General features: G+C 43.2%; 1 long non-coding RNA gene across 1 annotated transcript; it reads right to left on the bottom strand.

Annotated features, from left to right (window-relative positions):
* Nucleotides 1-49: 49 nt before the first annotated feature.
* On the bottom strand, nucleotides 50-21,605 carry LOC123328206. The gene is made up of 3 exons (XR_006542995.1): nucleotides 21,066-21,605; nucleotides 6,781-6,901; nucleotides 50-296 (listed from the first exon to the last, which is right to left on the bottom strand). It is a non-coding gene; the product is annotated as an uncharacterized LOC123328206 (long non-coding RNA).
* Between the last annotated feature and the right edge of the window lie 320 nt (nucleotides 21,606-21,925).

Below are 21,925 nucleotides of genomic sequence, written 5' to 3'. Positions count from 1 at the left end.
GGGCAAGAATTTTTTTTGTTGTTCACTTGGTGAAGGAAAATACAGCAGGTTCTAAGCAGGTTCTAAGTTTATTGCAGGTTCTAAGCAAGGGAGTGGGAGACAAGCCTCAGATTTACTTCACCTTAGTCTCTGAGTTAGGGTTTTTAAAGAGGAAGAATGAAGAGGCTGGGATTAATCATTGTCTTGCGACATTCGTTAATTGTTTCAGGAGCCAAAATATCTCCGATTATGATTCTTCAACCAGATGGTCCCATAGTTGTGGAGGGGGGGAGGGACGTCTGTTAGTTCAACTTGCCCTGGAGAAACAACATGAGCTTGTATGTTAATGATGATATCTCTAATAGCAACTTTAGTACATTAACAATGTTATCAACAGCAATTTCAATCATCTGACTTTGGCTTACTAGTGTTCAGTTAGCACAGGACAGCGGTCAGAGATGATGAGAAAGGGAATTAATTTTGGACAGAGATATTAATCATGAACTTGGTTTAGAGGGACTTGGTTTCAGGTGGACATCTAGTTGTGACTTGGAACTTCTGAACAAACAATGAAGTCCGAGCAGAAGTCTACCAAACACATAAGGGAAGCGTGTTCCAGGCAGAGGGAAGAACCCACCAGGAGGCCTGGCATTCAGAGAGACCCTAATGTTTGGACTAACAGAAAGTAGTTTAGTGAAAACAGCAGAGGGCAGGGAGGAAGAGCAAGAGGAGCTGACCTGGGAAAGGCAACAGAATTGAGAAGGAGAGCCTTTATCCTGGGAACAATGGGCAGCAGTTCAAAGCTATGAGGCAGGGGAGCACCATCATATTTGTGTTTTAGACCTCCAAGCATGCAGGGCAGATGGATGCGAGGAGGCAGGACTAGAGACCAGGAGGTGGAGCATGTGGGGCACAGTTGTTCTAGTGAGGGTCCTGGACTGGTTACATAGTGGAAGGAGAAAATTGATAACGTCAAGAGTTGTGTGGGAGGGAACTTCCCTGGTTGTCCAGCAGCTAAGACTCTGTGCCCTCAATGCAGGGGGCTGGGGTTCAAGCCCTGGTCAGGGAACTAGATCCCCATGCTGCAACTCAAGACCTAGCACGCTACAGTGAAGACTGAAGATCCTGCAACTAATGCCTGCTGCAGACACACACACACAGAGTTGTGTGGGAGGGACCACAGCCGTGACTTGGATGTCAGGGGTGAGGGGAGAAGAGCTCAGGCAGTGGCCAGGTTCTGCAGCGGGGTAGATGGTGGAGGTGCCCCTTGGGAAGTGGGTTAGAGCAGGTTTAGGCTAAATGAGAACTGATCCTTGGACACGTTAAACTTGAGGTGGGTTAGGAAGGCTGATGGACCCATGGATCTGAAACTTAGGTCAGACCTGGGAGCTGGGCAGACAGACTTGTGAGTCACAGGAATACAGATGACAGTTAGAGCCTTAGAGGCTGCTTGGGGAGACAGTTTCCCTGTGAGAAAAGAGAGCAGAGGGCAAAGCCTGAGAAGAGACAACAAGGGCCTACTGTACAGCACAGGGAACATATTAACCATAGTAGAAAATAGAAAAGAATACAGAATATAAAAGAATAACCATCTTGTAATAAATCATAATGGAAAAGAATATGAAAAAGAATATATGTATATGTATACACATACACACACATGAGAAATTCCCAATGGCTTAGCAATAAAGAATCCATCTGCAATGCATGAGGCACAAGAGACATGGGTTCAATCCCTGGGTCGGGAAGATCCCCTAGAAAAGGAGATAGCAACCCACTCCAGTATTCTTGCCTGGAAAATTCCATGGACAAAGGAGCCTGGCAGGCCTACAGTTTAACATGGTGGCAAAGAGTCGGACATGACTGAACATGCTTGCAGATACACACACACACACACACACACACACACACACATATATATACGTAACTGAATCACTTTGCTGTACACCAGAAACTAACACAACATTGTAAATCATCATATACTTCAATTAAAAAAAAAAAGTTGGAGAATAATTTACAAGGCAGACTGCCTGGATTTCAATCCTGGTATCGTCACTAACTAGCTATGACTCTTGGGTAAACTGCTCGATCTCTCTCAGCCTCAGTTTGCTCATCTGTAATGAGCCTGTTGCATCCACTGCATGGATGATTCAATGAAATAATGCACATGAAGCGCTTGACATAGAGCCTGGAACTGGTGGGTCTGTTATGTACAACAGTCTGTCTTTGGACCTGAGGTGTGCCTCCATGATGGATCTTCTTCTGTCCTATTTTCTTTTCTGTCTCTTCTCTTAAGAGACTTTTGTTGGGTTTATTCCTTATCCTTTTGATCAGAGCCCAAATATCCCATCTTGGCAATGGCTGGCACATGCATCTGGGCCACTTCCCATCAACTTCAACTCCATCCTGGGCTCCAGCAGCCCACAGGCCACACCCCAACACCCACCCCAGCCTCACTAAAGGGCACACTTGCTTTATAGCTCCCTTTCTCTCATTTCCTCCTCACCATGGCATCAACAAGCAGAGGATGTCCTTGCTTTGCACCAGGGAAAGCCAGTATATCTGAGGTCAGCCAACAACAACACTCAGACTGGATCCTAGATTTAATTTTGAGTTTGATCTTCTATCTACAGATTGTTCTATGCCTACACGAGAGAAGAAGGATTGAGGCTTCCCACTCTGACCCCAATCTTATTCTCTGCTGCCTTTGTGAGCCTGCTGGGCTCCGAAGGAAGGGACATACAGTGCCCTGTGATGTAATTATCATTTAATAATACCCAGAGGTGGGCGGCCAGTCATCAGAGGATGAGGTTGTGCAGTGGGGGCCTCTCTGGATCACTTAATCCTCCAATCCCTTAAATACCAACAAATCTGCCTCCTGGCTGGGGCCGACAGCTGCCCCTAAGTGGAGGGGAGTCCAAGCTGGCAGAGAGGCCAGGACTTTCTGAATGAACATAATGAACACTCCCTAGTCTGGTGGGATTATCAGCCCCCTCCCGCTTTCCTGTCCCATCAGGACTCTTTGAAAACACCATCTGCATTAGCTCTCAAATTGCATGGAAACTGGGGGAGCAGGGCTGGGGCGGGGGATAGAGCAAAGCTGGCTCCAGTTCTTGGGCACTGAGGGGCACACATTTCCAGGGATCTTGCTTGCAACTCTCTGGAGCTATGGTTCCTGCCCACCGAGGGGCAAATGGTCTCAGCTGCAATTTCAGTGAACAGCATTAAGGAATTTTGCAGCTGGGGAGGTCCTTTGGAATGGTCCTGTGGTTTCAACTTTTATTTTAGCAAATGTTTTCACTCTTTTCCAACAAGAGCTGTATGAGCTCCTTCTAATTTTTATTTATTTTTATTTTGGGGCTGTGCTGCGCAGCATATGGGATCTCAGTTCCCCCAACCAGTGATAGGACCTGTGCCCCCTGCACTGAGAGCACAAAGTCTTAATCACCAGTCCACCAGCGAAGTCCCATGAGCTCCTTGTTAATGCCTCACCTAAGACCCTCTCAGCCACACCTGTCTTCCCGGTCTTGCCACTTGTTTCACTCTAGCACAAGCCAATGGCAACCCCCACTGCGCCCCCAAACTTCTGGCCTCAGAGTACAGGAGTGTCAGACACTCCATGGGGTGAACCTTTGCCCAGTAAGGGGCAGGGTTGGCTGGTGAATTTCTTTCTCTTCCTCTTTCTGAGTGGACTATCCTAAGCCTCACAGTTTCTTTGAAGAAGGTCCCACAAGATTGAGCATCAGGGGAGATGTGTGGGGGCCAGCCAAGCCCTCCGCCCTCTCCCACGTCACTTTCTCACCCGGCTTTTCCCTCAGGTCTGCTTCTTCAGCATCGCATTCCCCCATAAAGTGTTGGCACATACACTTCTGCCTCAAGATCTGCTTCTTTGGAAACCGGAGATAAGATAACACTTGAGAAGGATGTTCAGTGTATAAAACAGAAGTGAGGCCACTCTCAGTGAAGAGAAACAGGGCCCCAGGTGTCATCTGTTTTTCTTCCCCCTGCCAGCTCCAAGGCAATGATCGAGGCTCCCTCACAAGGCTCCCCAAAGCCTTTGATCTCATTCATTTCTGCCATCCTGCTACTGAGGACATGAAGCCTGAAGTTGCACAGAGAGTTAGAAGCAAAGACGGGACTAGACTCTAGGTTTCTCACTCCAAATCTGGTGAGACGGATCCTCATCTTTCTATCAAGATTACATAAGGACTTCTGAAAATATTTCTTTTCCCAAAACATCTTCCCACACTACTCTGCCTCCCCCGAAGGCTTCCCCCACTCAGTTTTATTGAGAAATAACTGACATACATCACTGCATACGTTCAGGCACACAGCATGATGGCTTGATTTAAGCATATTATGAAATATGATTACAACAGGTTCAGCTAATATTCATCATCTCTCAGGAAGACGTTGAAGTCCCCTGTTAGACTGTAGCCACCACCTGGGAGGCATGACACACGGAGTTCGAAACTCAGAAGCTGGGACACAGGAGGGCAGACAGAGAGGAAATGGGGCAGGGAAGGCACAGTGATGCTGGGGGAAAGGCAGTCGGGAAAGGCCTGATTCAGGGTCATCTGCTGTGGGAAACAGGGGTTACAGCAAAGGACAGACTCCTGGGGAAGAGGAACCGCAGGAGATGGAGACTGGCTTTCTCTACCAGCTGGTGTCACCTGTCGGACACGCTCCCCCAGGCAGAAGTCATCCTCAAGGAAGCTTGAAGGGTGACCACAGTGGGGGAAGAGACAGAAGGAGGTTGTTACCTCCAATTATTTTCATTAAAATTTTTTTAATATAATTGCTTTATAATTTTGTGTTAGTTTCTGCTGTACAGTGAAGTGAATCAGCTATATGTACATATATATCCCCCGCCTCTTTGACCTCTCTCCCACCCCCTCATTGGATCCCTCTAGATCATCACAGGTCACTGAGCTGGGCTTCCTGTGCTTTATAGCAGATTCCGAGTTACCTATTTTACACATGGGAATGTATGTATGTCCATCCTAATCTCCCACTTCGTCCCACTCTCTCCTTCCCTCACTGTGTCCACATGTCCTCCCTATGTCTGCATCTCTATCCCTGCCCTGCAAATAGTTTCACCTGTACCATTTTTCTAGATTCCACATATATGTGTTAATAATACAATATCTGTTTTTCTCTTTCTGACTGACTTCGCTCTGTATGACTAACTCTATGGGCTTCCCAGGTGGTTCAGTGGTAAAGAATCCGCAGGTTCAATTCCTGGGTTGGGAAGATCCCCTGGGGTGGAAATGGCTACCCATTCCAGTATTTTTGCCTGGAGAATCCCACTGACTGAAGAGCTGGGTGGGCTACAGTCCATGGGGGCGAGACTGCGCGCATGTGACGGACGCTAGGGCCATCTCATTAAGATTCGTGTGGCTGTGACCGCTAGAAACACCTGGGGCCAGGTCAAAGGCGAAAAGCGATTCTATATTATAGGGGCATGGGCATCTTAAGGAATCTAGGTGCCAGGGTGCATCTGGGCCTTGGGGAACAGATGAGACCAGGACCTGGACTCAGAGAATCCCGGAAGCCACCTCCCTCCAACTCTGCTTCTGTTCCATCCCTTTCTCTCTCTCTGAAACTGGCTCTCCCTGTGTCCTAGGGAGCATCAGCATCAAATGGCCTCAGCCAGCAACTTCCAAGTTCACCTTGCTTCCATCCAGGAGGCAAGCAGAGTCAGCCTGGACTCTTCTGGGCCCAATGCTGAGCTCTCGTGCAGGTTCTGGTTGGACCAGCTTGAGGCAGGTGCCTCCCCTGGGCCCATCAGTGAGGGCAGATGCTCTAGAGTCACAGCTGCTCCCTCTCTGGCCAGGCAGGCCAGGGAAGAAGCGGGTGGTTCATTACCTTGGGCTTCAACAAAAGCCCTAAAATAACAGAGTCTGTGCTCCTCCATGCCTTAATGAAAGAGAGCGTTCTTTTCTACATTTGTTGTAAACTCAAACCTTGTCTGGAAGTCTGCCTCCCCGTTGGAGCCCAGAGCTGAATTATTCTCAGCCTCCCCACTGCTGCACACCCCCCGACCCCGCATCTGCCACTGAAAGCTGGGCGAAGCTCAGAGTGGGTACCCCCACTGAGAGGGTGCCAGGACCTGCCACTGTCCACATCCTGGCTCTTATGTGAACATTAGTAAAGTTTACTTAAGTTTCATCTTAGACTTATTTTATAAAACAGGTCAGTGGGCTCAAAAATCTTCCTTCAAAAGAATTTCTAAGGACATGCTCCTGAGCCTATGGTGGAAAAGGCTGATGTGAGCTTCTAAAACCAGAATTTATGTGGTGCTTCCTGCTTTGGGAGTCCATGGGTTCAATGCCAGAAAGGAACTCAGGTCCTTTTCTTTCACTGTTATCAACTACTGATAACATCTATTGTACAACTGGTATGGGCTAGGCCCTGGTGCCTCACTTCTACCATCACCAACCCCGACAAGCAGTGATCATCTTTATGTCACCTCAGTTTTGTATTTTCTTAAATTTCACATAGATGAAACCAACTAGCTTTTTCTATCCGGATTTTTCCACTTAGTATGATGCTTTTGAGATTCAGTATTTTGGTACATTTCAAGAGTTCAGTCCTTTTTATTACAACGTAGAATGCTATTGTCTGGAGGTACCATGGTTTGTTAATCCATTTGAGGGGCATTTGAGTTGTTTCCACTTTGGGGCTACTGTGATACAGCTGCTAAGAACATTCACATACAAGTCTTTGTGTGGACCGATATCTTATTTCTCTTAGGTAAACACCTAGGAATGGGATTGCTGGCTCCAATGGTAATTGTACCTTTAGCTTTATAAGAAACAGCAGAGTCTTCCCTGGCAGTCCAGCATTGGCTTAGCCTTCCAGTGCAGGGGGTGTGGGTTCAATCCCTGGTCAGGGGGCTAGGATCCCACATGCCTCGCAGCTAGGAAACCAAGACATAAAACAGAAGCAATACTGTAGCAAATTCAATAAAGACTTTGAAAATATTCCACATTAAAAACAAAAATCTTAAAAAGAAAAACTGCAAACTGGAAACAGAAATACCATTTCAAATGATCTTTAATCTTAAAAAACTTCAGATGCTTAGCTTAGCACGTATGCACCCTCAGTTGCTAAGTCATGTTCTACTCTTTTTGAATCCATGGACTGTAACCCTGCAGGCTCTGTCCATGGAATTCTCCAGGCAAGAATACTAGAAAGGATTGCCATTTGCTACTCCAGGGGATCTTCCCGACCCAGAGATCAAACCCGTGTCTCTTGTGCCCCCACACTGACAGGCAGATTCTTCACCACTACACCACCTGGCCACCTGGGAAACCCACTGTGCCTAGCAGTAGGACTCAAAAAAGACCACCTTCTGGACAACAGCAGAGGCAATCATGACAGTATCACCCTGATGACAAATCAAGTTGTACGTTTCACTCCCATGGCCTGGAGTTTGCTTACCCCTGCGATGTGAGAGCAAAGTTCTAAACTGGGCCATTCACCCCCAGCCTATGTCTCATCTTCCCCTGCCTTTCCATCATCTTCCTGTGCGGGGCTCTGGCCTGAGTGCCACATGCTGAGGTAGGTACAGGCCGTCTATCCATAATGTATATATTGTCTGGGAATTAAGTTTCCACCCAAAGCAAAAAGCCCTGGCTGCCTGACTTTAAATTAACTATTCATTAGTTTGGCTACAGTATCCTCCATCAAACAATGGGCAAGTCATAAGGCTGAATAGACCCAGCAGACAAAGCGGGATCCCTTTTCCTAGCTGGATGTCTAACCAGAGCCAATTCTCAGTTACCCAATCAGTCAATAAGCATTTGCTGAACTGTACCGGAATAGTGCACATGGAACTGATATTTCTCGCAACCTTACAGTTCTTGCCCACCCACCCTGGATACTGCCATTACTTTTTGACAGATGATCCAACAGAAACTTGAAGATGTGATGCGAGGTTACCCAGCAGAAGCCAGGATGAATTCCAGGTCTTCCTGCTTTGCCATCCCTTCCCTGGGTAACCCGTAAGGTAGTTGGGTTTGTCGTCGGGGTGGGGAGACGAGGCTAAAATGCTCGAAACAAGACAATCCAATTTTTTCCCCAGGGCATTCCTAAAAAAAATTGACCACTGCATAAAAGTATCTTTTCCCCATAAAACGCAGTTTGAGTTGGGAATTTGTTCCTGATTAAGGCTCTGACATAAATTAAATGATGAAAATGTAAAATGAAAATAAGTAAAGTTATTACAAACAAATCTTTATAATAACTTGTTAGTAAAACCCTGCTCAGTCCTTATGAAACAGGCACAGAGCCATTGTAGACCTTAATTACACAAGGAGCCCTCTTCCACTGCAAATTTTCTTGTGTAACAAGAAAAACTTTATGTCTTTAATATGATTTAAAACTAATATGCTAGAAATGGTGAGCAGTGAACATATAGTTAGAAATGCTTTTATTAATGTTTAGAACAGCACTGGGAGAAAAATGCCAACTGCTTTGCCCTCTTTATAAAAGCTGGACTAACATTTTGTATGGATCTTATTTCTCTTTTGTCAAGTTCTTACTCTCCATGGACAGGGTCCACAGATGGGCATCAGGGGACTTTGCACCACCTGAAATTTATGCAACATGTTTTGAGGATACATATACATTGTGGAGCCTCTAGCTTTCATCAGATCCTCACAAGCCTCTGTGATAGAGCCACAAATTTAAATCACTCATTTCTTAGCGTTTTTTCTATTGTAAGCAGTGGCATTAAAAGTATTCCACTGACTTTAGAACCTTGCTGAGTTGGAATCATTCTTTTAAAAAGCAGCCTGGGAACTTCCCTGGTAGTTCAGTGGTTAAGAAACCACCTTCCAATACAGGGGATGTGGGTTCGACCCCTGGGTCGGGAAGATCCTCTGGCGAATGGCATGGCAACCCACTCCTGTATTCTTGCCAGGAAAATCCCATGAACAGAGGACCTTGGCAGGCTACAGTCCATGGGGTTGCAAAGAATCGAACATGACTGAAGTGACTTAACACCCACATGCCACAAGTAGAGAGCCCACGTGCCACAATGAAAGATCCTGCTTGCTGCAACAAAAACCTGAGGCAGTCAAATAAATAAATATTTAAAAATAAAAAGTAGCCTGGATCCTCTTGGTGGTGTGATGGGCTTGATTCCTAGAAGGGCTCCCTCCCTATAAAACAACTGGATCCTGAAAAAACATTTTTTTTTAATGCATTGCTGGGTATGCAGATAGTGAAGGAAATCATTGTTTCCTCACCACTAAAATTAAACAAACAAAAATCATGGACCTGAGACTGGAGGAAGGAGCACCGATTAGAAAGCAAAGATTGGGCAGCCCTAAGGGCAAATGCCCATTTTAGCTGCTTCTGGGAAGCTTGCCCTTGGGCCAGTGGCAACACAAGGGATCTGCCTCAGGATTCCACCTTAGCTTAGTTTAAGGGATCGTCTTTTGTTACTGGCTCCACCTCTATAGATTTCCCTGGTGGCTCAGACGGTAAAGCCTCTGCCTACAAAGCGGGAGACCCGCGTTCGATCCTTGGGTCGGGAAGATGCCCTGGCGAAGGAAATGTCCACTTCACTACTCTTGGGGAAAATCCCATGGACGGAGGAGCGTGGCAGGCCCCAGCTCATGGGGTCGAAAGGAGTCGGACACGACTGAGCGACTTCACTTCCACTTTCCACCTCGGAGATTTCCTCTGCCTCACTGAGGAGAAGCGGAAACTACATTTCCCAGAACCCTCTGCTTCCCAGAATCCTCTGCCCTGTGGGGATCCAATAGAGGCTGCACGTAAGAGGCCATTGATAGAGATTCCGAAGGCAGGTGCGAGGGAGAGGGCACAGTTCTCCAGCGGAGTTGCAGACTCGTGAGCGGACATGAGTTCATGGTAGCTTCAGGATGTGCTTCTTGAGGCTCACCTGCAACATGCTGCAGCCTGAGAGGGTGAGGGTCGGGGTGGGGGTGAGGGGCGCTTCCCAGAGGCTCTTGAGACTAGGGTGGTTCTTTCCCAGAGGCTCTTGAGATTAGAGTGGCGAACACCCTCGTGGGTGCTACAGAGTGAAGTTGCAGTTGAAGGTTCCCTTACCTTTGCTTCCCCAAGGCTTCCAAGGGTTATATAAACCTCTGATTTCCTGTATCCAAAACTGAGATGCTTGGCATGCCAACTATCACTTTATTCTCTCTTGTTCCAAATTCACTTTTCAATACCTGTTCTGTGATCATGGACGAGCCTGATGTTAAGGTTTTCAGTAGATGGCACTGTAAAGTCACTGGAGGAGGAAAGGTTCTCCTGCTGGTACTGGTGCTGTACATTGGAGGGTAGTATGGATGGGAGCGATTCGGGTGGTGCGCTGCCCACACACACACCCAGAACACACAATCTCTCAGTGACTTCCCAGCTCCTGCTTGGTCTGGTGATCACCTCCCACTGCGCTCAAACAGTGGATTGCAGGCCTCCCTCCTACAGTGGAGCTAAATTCCCTCTGCACACCTGCATGCCTGACCACCTGCGCCCTGGGCACTGCTCACCTGTGCTTCACTGGGTTGCTTCTTGGCTTTCCAGACATTGAGGACAGGCTCTGGCCCAGGCTACCTTTCAAACTTCTCTGCCATACAGTGGTCTGCAACCACATCTTCTCCAGTGCGGTCTGAACCCCAGCTTTGGGAATGGAGCTCCCCTTCATAGTTTGTCCTTCCTTAGGTACTTTCTCTCAGCACTATATATATATATATATATATATATATATATATATATATATATATTTTAATAATGGTCCTATTTTATTTTGCTTATATATTTTTAATATTTTATATATTTATTTGGCTGTGCCAGGTCTTAGTTATGGCACGCAAGATATTTGATTTTCGTTAATGGCATGTGGGATTGTTGCAGCAAAAAGGAAAACAGAGGAATGAGTTTTTCTCTTTCCCTTTCCTGAGAGCAAAGAAGATAAAGAGAACAGTGAGCAGGCCTGAACATTCCCAGTTTTTTTTTTCACTTAACTGCTCCTAACTCTGAATGTCTGTAACTAAGTTTGCTTTTCTGCCCTCTAACTCTGCAGGAGCTACAATTCACATTTTTTCCTTTGTTGCTGTTCAGTCGCTCAGTCATGTCTGACTTTGCGACCCCATGGATTGCAGCACGTCAGGCTTCTCTGTCCTTCACCATCTCCTGGAGTTTGTTCAAACTCATGTCCGTTGAGTGAGTGATGCCATCCGACCATCTCGTCCTCTGTCGTCCCCTTTTCCTCCTGCCTTCAATCTTTCCCAGCATCAGGGTCTTTTCAAATGAGTCAGTTCTTCACATCAGATAGCCAAAATATTGGAGCTTCAGCTTTAGCATCAGTCCTTCCAATCAATATTCAGGGTTGATTTCCTTTAGGATTGACTGGTTTGATATCTCAAGAGTCTTCCCCAACACTACAGTTTGAAAGCATCAGTTCTTTGACACTCAGACTTCTTTACAGTCCAACTCTTACATCCATACATGACTACTGGAAAAACCATAGCGTTGACTATATGGACCTTTGTCAGAAAAGCAATGTCTCTGCTTTTTAATATAGCGTCTGTGTTTGTCATAGCTTTTCTTCCAACGAGTAAGCGTCTTTTAATTTCATGACTGCAGTCACCGTCGACAGTGGTTTTAGAGCCCAAGAAAATAAAATCTGTCACTGTTTTCCCATCAATCTGCCACGAAGTGATGGAACCAGATGCCATGATCTTAGTTTTTTGAATGTTGAGTTTTAACCAGCTTTTTCACTCTCCTCTTTCACATTCATCAAGAGGCTCTTTAGTTCCTCTTTGCTTTCTGCCATAAGGGTGGTGCCATCTGCATATCTGAGGTTGCTGATATTTTTCCCAGCAATCTTGGTTCCAGCTTGTGCTTTATCCAGCCCAAAAGTTTGCATGATGTACTCTTCACATAAGTTAAATAAGCAGGGTGACAATATACAGCCTTGACATACTCCTTTTCCAATTTTGAACCAGTCTGTTGTTCCATGGTCGATTCTAACCATTGCTTCTTGACCTAAACACAGGTTTCTCAGGAGGCAGGTAAGGTGTTCTGGTATTCCCAACTCTTTAAGAATTTTTCCTTTGACTCTATGCTAAATACATTCCCTATCTGGTGTTTACCCTTACAACACCCTTCCCCTTGTAGTTACACATCAGAAAGAAGGCCACAGACACGGAACTGCCAGACTCAATTACTGTGTTACTGACACCAGCCTATGACTGTCTTTGAAATAATGCAAGAGGAAGAAATCAAGATGCTTTCATCTTTGTTCCTTGTCACTGACTCCTGACAGCCAGCCCTTGCCTTATGTAAGCCCCTAGACTCCTCATGGAGGGGTCAGTTCTTGAGGCCTGAGCCTACGCTGTTCCCCTCTCCACCTGCTGAGAACTAAAGCCACCTTTCTATTTCCTCCAAACTCTCCGTATTTTTTTATTCAGCTTTGGTGGCCAGAGAAGGCCAAAATTTTGGCCAGCAACAGGATCTTTAGTTGTGACATGCCAACTCTTAGTTGCGGTTTATGGGATTTAGTTCCCTGACCAGGGATGGAACCTGGGCTCTGTGCATTGGGAGTGTGGAGTCCTAGCCACTGGACCACCAGGGGAGTCTCTGCATTATAGTTATTTTTATATCTTATAGTTACTCTTTTAGCTTAGCTTAGTAATTCTTGATATTAAACATACTCTGTTTAAATCACTGTGTGGTTTCCACTTTCTGACTGGACAAAGGTGGATACACTCGGAATACATAGAGTGTTTGGCTTCTGTTTTCCCAAGGAGAGCCTGACTGATAGAGGCTAACCATAGCCCTGGGTCTGTAGGCATCTTGGCACCGAGCAGAAGCAGATGCATTCTTCTCTGGGGTTTACTTTCCTGCTTAGGTCCTTAAGACTCACCTATTCATGTAACAGATTTGTTGAGCACCTGTTATGTATCAGTCATTGTTCCAGATGATGGGGATATACTAGTGAACAGAAGAAAAACCCTATGTTATATTTTCACAGAAATATATCATCAAATATAGAAGGAAATATGCTACCATGAATAGAAGACAAAATAGAACACATTTATCAATAGATCTCTATGGTTTTTAGATATTGCAATTTTCAGATAGAAGAAGATATAAATAACTAGAAGGGAAATGTTTAAAGAAATAAAAGATGGGGACTTCCTTGGTGTTCCGGTGGTTAAGAATCCACCTGCCAATGTAGGGGACATGGGTTTGATCCCTGGTTCAGGAAGATTCCACATGCTGCAGGGCAACTAAGCCCACGTACCACCAACTACTGAAGCCTGTGAGCTCGAGAGCCCGTGCTCCACAACAATGAGGAGCTGGCGTACCACAGGTGAGAGCAGCCCCTGCTCACCGCAACTAGAGGGAGCCCATGTGAGCAACAAAGACCCAGCACAGCCAAAAATAGACAATCCCATTGCTTTCCTCATGGGAAAACCTTCTGGCAATTTCTCACACTGTTAAATAGAGCTACTACATAACTTAGATATATAGGTATATAACCAAGAGAAAAGAAAACATATATTCACATAAAAACAAGTACATAAATGTTCATGGCAGCATTATTCATAATACTCCCAAAGTAGTAACAACCCAAATGTCCATCAACTGGTAAATGAATAAACACAATATGGTAGACCCATATAATGGAATATTATTCAGCCACAAGAAGGAACAAAGTAATGATATTTGCTAAAATATGGATGAAAATTGGAAACATTTTGCTAGATAAAAAAAACAGTTATAGAAGGTTTTTTATATATATGTATATATATATAGTATGATTCCAGTCATATGAATTGTCTCAAATAGGCAAATCCAAAGAGAAAGAAAATAGATTAGTGATTTTTGGGAGACAAGGGTAGAAGGAAACTGGCAGTTATTGCTAATGAGTATAGAGTTTCTTTTCAGGGTGATAGAATTTTTCAAGAATTCATGGTAATTATTTCACAACTGTGAATGTGAATTGTACACTTTTAAAGGGTGAATCTTACTATTTGCAGATTATATCTCAGTAGAGCTGTTATTTTTTTAAATGAGCAAGGCAAAGAGACTATTGAAAATGACGAGACACATCTGAAAAGAGAGCAAATAGAACTTAACAAATTAGTTGTTGAGATTAAAAACTCAATAGACAGACTAAATAACAGATTATACATAGCTGGACAATGAATTAATGAACTGGAAGATAGATCTGAGAAAATTACCAGAATGCAGCGCAGTGTTCTCGCCTAGAGAATCCCAGGGACGGGGAAGCCTGGTGGGCTGCCGTCAATGGGGTCGCACAGAGTCGGAAGCGGCTTAGCAGCAGCAGCAGCAGCAGTGCAGAGAGTCAAGGAGATGAGAAATATCAGTGAGAGGTTAAGGGAAGAATAGATGGAATGAGAAGGTCTAAAATATATCCAACCAGAATCCCAGAAGGAGAGAATAGAGAGAATAAAGAAGCAATGTTTGAAAAGCTAATGGCTAAGAATTTCCAGATCTGATAAAAGACATCAACACATGGACAGGAGAAAAAGAATATGCATCCAGCAGGTTAAAAAAAGACACACACATGGACATATTGCAGAGAAACCACAGAGCATTAAAGGCAACAATGTTAAAAGCAGCTAGAAGGAAAAGAAAAACTGCCTACAAAGAAACAACAAATCAGACAGTAACAGTGAATCTAAAAGGCAGAAAGATAACTTCAAAGTACACAGAGAAAATAACTGCTAACCCAGAAAACAGTCAAATAAACTATTTATTTAAGTAAACAGTTAAACAGCAGTTAAAATAACTGCAAAACACTGCTAATGAAAGATGGTGATGACATGTAATGTGTGGGGTTGAAAAGGACAGGCACAAATACTGGCCAATAATAATTTATAGGTGGGGAAGGAGAGGTAAGGCTAGTAAGAGGAGGAAGAGTGCTGGGAGTTCTTCTTGGAAAGGTTCAGGTATTGATCACTTAAGACTTTGTTAAACGTACCTGGTAAAATTTCAAGAGTAATTACTAAAAACAGATAGTATAACCGCCACACCAGTAGAGGAGAAAACAGAGTAAGAAAACAAAGTCAGTTTAGGGGGGAAAAAATGGAGAAATTTAGAAAAGGAGAACAAATGAAAAATAAATGTTAAGATGGTAGAAATATTTTCTGTAATGACAAGTACGGCACTCCCCTGGTGGTCCAGTGGTTGGGAATCTGCCTGCTAACTCAGGGGACACAATGTTCCATCCCCGCTCAGAGAAGATTCCACATGCCCCCAAAGCAACTAAGCCTGTGCCCCACAGCTACTGGCCCCCAGCTCTGGAGCCCTTAAGCCGAAACTACTGAAGCCCACGTGCTCTAGAGCCTGCCTGTGCTCCGCAACAAAAGAAGCCAGGGAGAAGCCCACCCACTGCAACTAGAGAATAGCCCCTGCTCTCCACAACTAGAGAAAGCCCTCGCACAGCAACGAAGAGCCAGAGCAGCCAATTAAAAAGAAAAAAAAAAGAGTAACCACAAGTATAAAAGGGACAAACAATTAAAAGAGCTCAGATCTAGATTTTTAAAAAATCTAGACACACCTAAAATTAAAAGACAGAGAAAGGATGAACGGAAAATGATGAACAAAAGCAAAAGCTAATTAAAAGAAAGCTGGTGTGATTAATATTGATATTAGATAAAATAGACTATAAAGCAAAAATGTATTTATCAGTTTAATGATAAAAGGTTTAATCCATCAGGAAAATATAATGGTTCTAAAGTTGTGGGTGCCTACTAAAATGTACAGAACTATGGATAGAAATTGACTAATCCACTAACATAGTGGGAGATTTCAATACAGAGCTCTTAATTATTAATGGGTCAAAAAAGATTGGAATAACACAATCAACCAGCTTGATTTAGTGGATATTTATAAATCACTCTACATCCAACAATCAAGGAATAGACATTCTTTTCCAGTGCACATGGAACATTTCCAAAAATTGACTATATAAAAGGCCATAAAGCCGGTCTCAACAAATTTCAAAGAATTTGATTCACATAAATCACATTTTATGACCTATGATCATGGATAGAGCTTATGCAATTAAATTAAAAGTCTTTAACAGAAAGATAAATGACAGCGTCCTCTAAGTTTTGAAAATTAGAAAGTACATTTCTATATGATTTATGAGTCAAGTAAGATATAATAGAAATTAAAAGTTGTATAGAAACAACTATATGATACATGATGAAAATTGTAAATATCAAAACTGGTGGGTGTAGCAAAAATGGTAATTACAGGGAAATTTATTGCTTTAGATATGTACTTTAAAAAAGGCTGAAAATTAATGAGCTAGCTTTCACTCTAAGAGGAAAAAAATATAAAACCCAATAGAATAAACACAAAGAAAGTTTAAGAGTAGATATAAAGATAAGAGCAAAAATTTATGAAATGAAACAAATGGACAATAGAGATGATCAACAAGCCATGGCCAGATAAAATAGGCAAACTTTTGGTAAGATTCATTTCAAAAGAGGGTTGTAAGTAGCATGCATAAACAAGTAGTAATAGGAACAGAGAACTGAAGAAAGCTGCAAATACAGAAGAGATTAAACAGATAGAGTGAGCATACTATAAAGGACATTACATCAGTGAATTTAAAAACTTATTAAAAAGGGAAACATTTCTAGAAAAATACAACTTATCAAAGCTGTTACAAGAAAGCTTGAGTTTCCAACAGTATTAAGGAAATTAAATCAGTTTCAATGTCTTAAAAAAATAATAAACAAACAAAAAAAACAAGCCTTGCCATTTTTCAGGCAATTCCTAGCAGATTTTCACAGAATAAATGATTCTAATTTCACACAAAGAATATCAAATAAAAGCACTGCTCCTCAACTCATATGAGGTTAGTATAACCTTGAGATAAAATCAATCAAGAACTGTATGAAAGAGAAAATTCAGACCAGAATGCCTCACAAACATAGATGGAAATATTATAAACAAACTACTAGCAAATCAAGTCCAACAGCTTATGTTAAGGGCAATTCATCATAACTAAGCTGGATTTATCCCAAGAATATTTGGATCATTTAACATTAAAGCCTATAACTTTAATTCATCACATTAATTGGTTAAAGGAGAAGTTGTATGATTATCTAAATAGATGTAGTAAAGGCAGTCAGTAAAAGTTAACATCCATTCTTGTTAAAAAAAAAAAAACTCTTAGAAAAGCAGGAATAAAACAAAATTTCCTAACATTAAAATGTAATCTTTTAAAAAAAAGCCTACAGGAGGGACTTTCCTGACAGTCCAGTGGTTAGGACTCCAAGCTACCACTGCAGGGGACACAGGTTTGATCGCTGGTCAGGGAATTAAGATCCCACATACCACATAATATGGCCAAAAAGCGAAAAAAAAAAAAAAAGAAGAAGAAAAAGAAGACAATAGTCATCATTTATAGCGGTGAATCATTGAAAGCATCATTCCTTTAAGAGGAGAATGAAACAGAAGTGTCTGCTATCACCTCTTCTGCTCCACAAGGCAGGGGCAAGACAGAAAGGAGAAAGAAGGAAACAACACTGTCATTATTTGCAGCTAACATAATTGTATATGTAGAAAACCCTCAAAGAATCTGTGGATAAATTACTACAATTGATCAGAGAGTTTACCAAACCAAACTTGCTAAATACAATTCACTAAAGTTGCTAAATATAGAAACTGATACACACACACACATATATATTTCCAGATTAAGATCTTAAGCTTAAAATAAGAAAAAGACAAACCAGTTAAAAATGGGCAAGATGTGAATAGGCACTTTATGAAAAAGGAAACATAAGTCACCCATTTAAATTAAAATATGCTTGACCTCACTGACAGCCAGGAAAATACAAGTCAACGCCATGATAAGAACTGATTTTCCAGGCTTCCCTGATAGCTCAGTGGTGAAGAGCCCGCCTGCCAATGCAGAAGACGTGTGTTTGATCCCTGACCTGGGAAGATCCCACAGGCCACAGAGCAACTAAGCCTGTGGGCCACATGACTGAGCCTGTTCTCTAGAACCCGGGAGCTACAACTAGTGAAGCCATGTGTCCTAGATCCTGTGCCCTACAACAAGAGAAGCCCAACCATGACTAGAGAGTAGCCCCCACTCGTTGCAACTAAAGGAAAGTCTGTGCAGCAACAAAGATCCAGCACAGCCGATAACTCCATTGCCAACAATTAAGAAATTTAGTAACACCAAGTACTGGTGAAGATGAAAATCAGTGGAAACTTTTATATACAACAAATGGAGTGTAAATTGGTACAACTCTGAAAAACACTTTGGTTATATGTTATTTGTAAAACTGAACTAGATATATTACAAAGAAATTCTTAAATATGCATAAAAATATTTATTGCTGTATTGTTAAGATGGCAAAACATTGGAGGCTACGAAATGTCCATTGACAGGAGAATGGGTAAATGGATAAATAAATAGCTGTCTCTTCCCACAGTGAATCAACTCCAGCTATACACGTAACATGGTCAAGCAAATGTATTAAAAAGGCAAGTTGCAGAAAACTACATAAAATCATGATGCCACTTTTATAAAGCTCAAATGAGCAAATTAGACAATATTTCATTTAGAGATGCATAGAGAAATGATAAAACAACCTTTTTAAGAAACCAAGAAAATGGTCAACATAAAATTCAAGCCGGTATTATCTCTGGTGAGGCAGGATAAGATAGGAAAAAGGCATACAGATGGATGGATGCGTTATAGCTAATGTTCTAGTTCTTAAGTTGGATGGTGCATTTCCAGGTGTTTATTTTCTGTTGCACTTATTATTTTGATATATCATTGTATCAAATACTTTGTATTAAATATTTGTAACATGGCCTGTAGTTTCCTATTCTTACCACTATGTGGCAGGCTAGTCTGCCAGTAAACTTTTGTAACTTCTGAATGGGAAAGTGAAAGTGTTTGTCACTCAGTGGTGTCCTGACTCTTTGCGGGTCTCCTGCATTGCAGGGAAATTCTTTACCTGAATGCAAAAGGCTAGTGAAAATAAAACCCTACTTAATGACACAGTTTTCGCAGCATGCAATTTCCTCTATAGAAACACATGCAAAATGTCAAACAGGGTTTTTTGTTCTGAGTGTTCACATGCACGACCAGAGCAGCTCAGGCGCACATTACTTTGACCTGGAGCTTGCAGCTATGTGGCCAGGTTTTGTTTTTCCTTCCTTTTTGCCTGTGTAGCCATTTTTGCAAACTTAAAAGTGTACCTTCTTAAATGTTAATTTTTATTTCTCAGAACTTTCCAATATTTCTCAAGGTGTTCATCTCTGAATTAACAAATGGAGCATAAGGTTGGTTATTTGGCTTCCCTCTTGGCAATGGGGCTTCCCTGGTGGCTGAGTGGTAAGGAATCTGCTTGCTAATATAGGAGATGCAATTCAATCCCTGGGTTAGGAAGAACCTCTGGAGAAGAAAATGGCAACACTCCACTATTCTTGCCTGGGCAATCCCATGGACAGAGGAGCCTGGTGGGCTACAGTCCATGGGGTCGCAAAAGAAAAACGACAACCTGGTAACTGACACATCTAACTTCCCCTTCTAATATTTATTGAATAGGAGTTGTTTTGTAGCATTAGCATTAGAACCACTGTTTTAATGAACGTCTGGGTGACACTGTTATATACGGGAATATTTTAAAATCAGTAACAGTGTTAAAATAGAGACTCAATATTCATGACACTCATCAAAATCACTCACAGGAATTCTGCTGTCAAATTCCACCAGTCACAGGAAGTGATTGACAAAAGTTGGCAGGTATTGTTTTAGCAGCCAATGTTATGCCACCCAGAGGCAACTACACAGCCTTCAGCCACCCACTTCCTTTTTCATGCTCTAGACCTGCCCCTTGCACTCTATCAGCCACCAGCCACATGTGGCAATTGAGGTTTTGTAACGAGATGTGCCCTAAGTATAAAATATATACTGAATTTTGAGGACTTAATATGAAAAAAAAATCAGTAATTTTAATAATGATTACTTGTTGAGATGATAATACTTTTTGATGCCAAAAGCTCAGCTTCTCTGGTGCCAAATCAAATCTTGCAGACAGTTTCGGGTGAAGCAGAAAAGGATAACTCTATTGCTTTGCCAGGCAAAGGGGGGACACAGTAGGCTAAAGCCCTCAAACCATGTGTCCTCACTTGGGGAAGACAGTGAGAAGTTTTATATCAATTGTTTGTATGTATTCGTTGATTGGAAACTAGGACCTTGTCCAAAGGGCTCTCTTGACTGTTTCTCCTCGTCTCGCATCCCTTCTCTTCCCTAAATAACAGCTGCTTGAATCTGACTGGAACTCAGGGGAGGTCATGGAGGCTGAATGAAGGCTATTTCCTAAAATCAAAGAAATGGGGGACACAAAGTGCTGTGCCCAGGAGACACACAGAGCCCTGCTCAGTATTATTTTGGATGTTAGGGAAAATAAAATATATTATTAAAATTACTCTCATCTGTTTCTTTTTACCTTTTTTATTGGACACTAGAACATTTAAAATTACACAATGCGGCTCGCATGTGCGGCTCACGTTTTATTTCGATTGGACAACACTGCTCCAAACGTTACAATACTTGTGCTCCCTACTTACCAGGGCCAGCTTCATGGGTGTGTGGCCAGTGCACTGGAATAGGGGCGTCCCATGTTGGGAAGTGCCTTGCATTTCTCTTAATGCTCTGCTGTCACTGCCTTGATAACCTTAATTGTACCTCACTGCTGTCACTTCAGTCGTTTCTGACCCTTTGTGACCCTGTAGCCTGCCAGCTCTCGGTCCTTGGGATTCTCTAGACAAGAATACTGGACTGGGTTGCCATGCCCTCCTCTAACTGTATCTTAGAATTTACATTTCAGAAGGAAGTCTCCTAGAACAATGGAGCCTGCGCCAGGGGCTAGAAGCCCTGGTTCCTGCGCCATCCTGCCTTCCGAGGCCTCCGTGTCTCTGGCCCTGCTGCCCCTTCCGACCGCGGCTGGGTCCTGGGCGCGCGGTGAGACGGGGCGGGGCTCTAACTGTGGCCATCCCTTCCCCTGCCTGGCTGCTCAGGGTCACCCACTTACCCGGGTCCAGGGGCGAGAGCTGGACCGATGCGAAGGTCTTCATACCGTTGGGAGTCGCTTTTCTGCCCCGGTGTGGGCGGCGGGCCCTGGGGAAGGAGAGACACCTGGCCTGAAGTCGCTAGACTTCGCCCGGCGAGGGCGCGGCGCCGCGGTCAGCAGCTGGCAGGAGCTGAACCCAGCAGCCCGGCGCCGGCCTTCTTCGCTGCCTGCCTGCGGGAGGGATGCGCCCTGCGGGGCCGTCCTGAAGAGAGTGTCCGCTGGCCCCTGGAGCGCCTCGTACTCTGGCTCTGAGCTTGGGGGTGGATTGGGAGGGCTCCTTTCCTCTTTATAATCTTCCTCTGTCTCTCTAGCGTTTGCCTCTTCTGGACAGTTCAAGACACCCCCGGGGCAAATCATAACTCACACATTGTGTGATTTCTGTACTGTGTAATTCCGTGTGTGAATACTATGATATTTGTATTTAAAACTGGCATTTTAAATATAGAATGGCATTTACATCTACTTTTAAACTGGCATTTAAAAGTAGAAAGGTGAAAGGTAAAACCCATGTTAATAATTATAATTTTAAATTTTAATTTACTTTATATTTTTAAAGTAAAAACTTCAATTGTGGCAAAATACTCAACACAGAATTTACCATCTTAATCATTTTAATCAGCTCAGTAGCTTCAAGAATGTACATTGCCGTGCAACCAACACATCCATATTGCAGTGTGTGTCAGAAATTTGCTTCCTTGTTAAGACTAAATAATATTCCATTGTATGTGTATACCAAATTTTATTTATCCACTCATCCAGCAATAGGCATTTGGGTTGCTTCCACTTTTTGCTGTTGTAAATAATGTTGCTATTAATTTTTC

This window comes from Bubalus bubalis, chromosome 11 (genome assembly GCF_019923935.1).
Source record: "Bubalus bubalis isolate 160015118507 breed Murrah chromosome 11, NDDB_SH_1, whole genome shotgun sequence".
NCBI lineage: Eukaryota > Metazoa > Chordata > Mammalia > Artiodactyla > Bovidae > Bubalus > Bubalus bubalis.
This window is presented reverse-complemented; position numbering and strand designations above follow the sequence as displayed.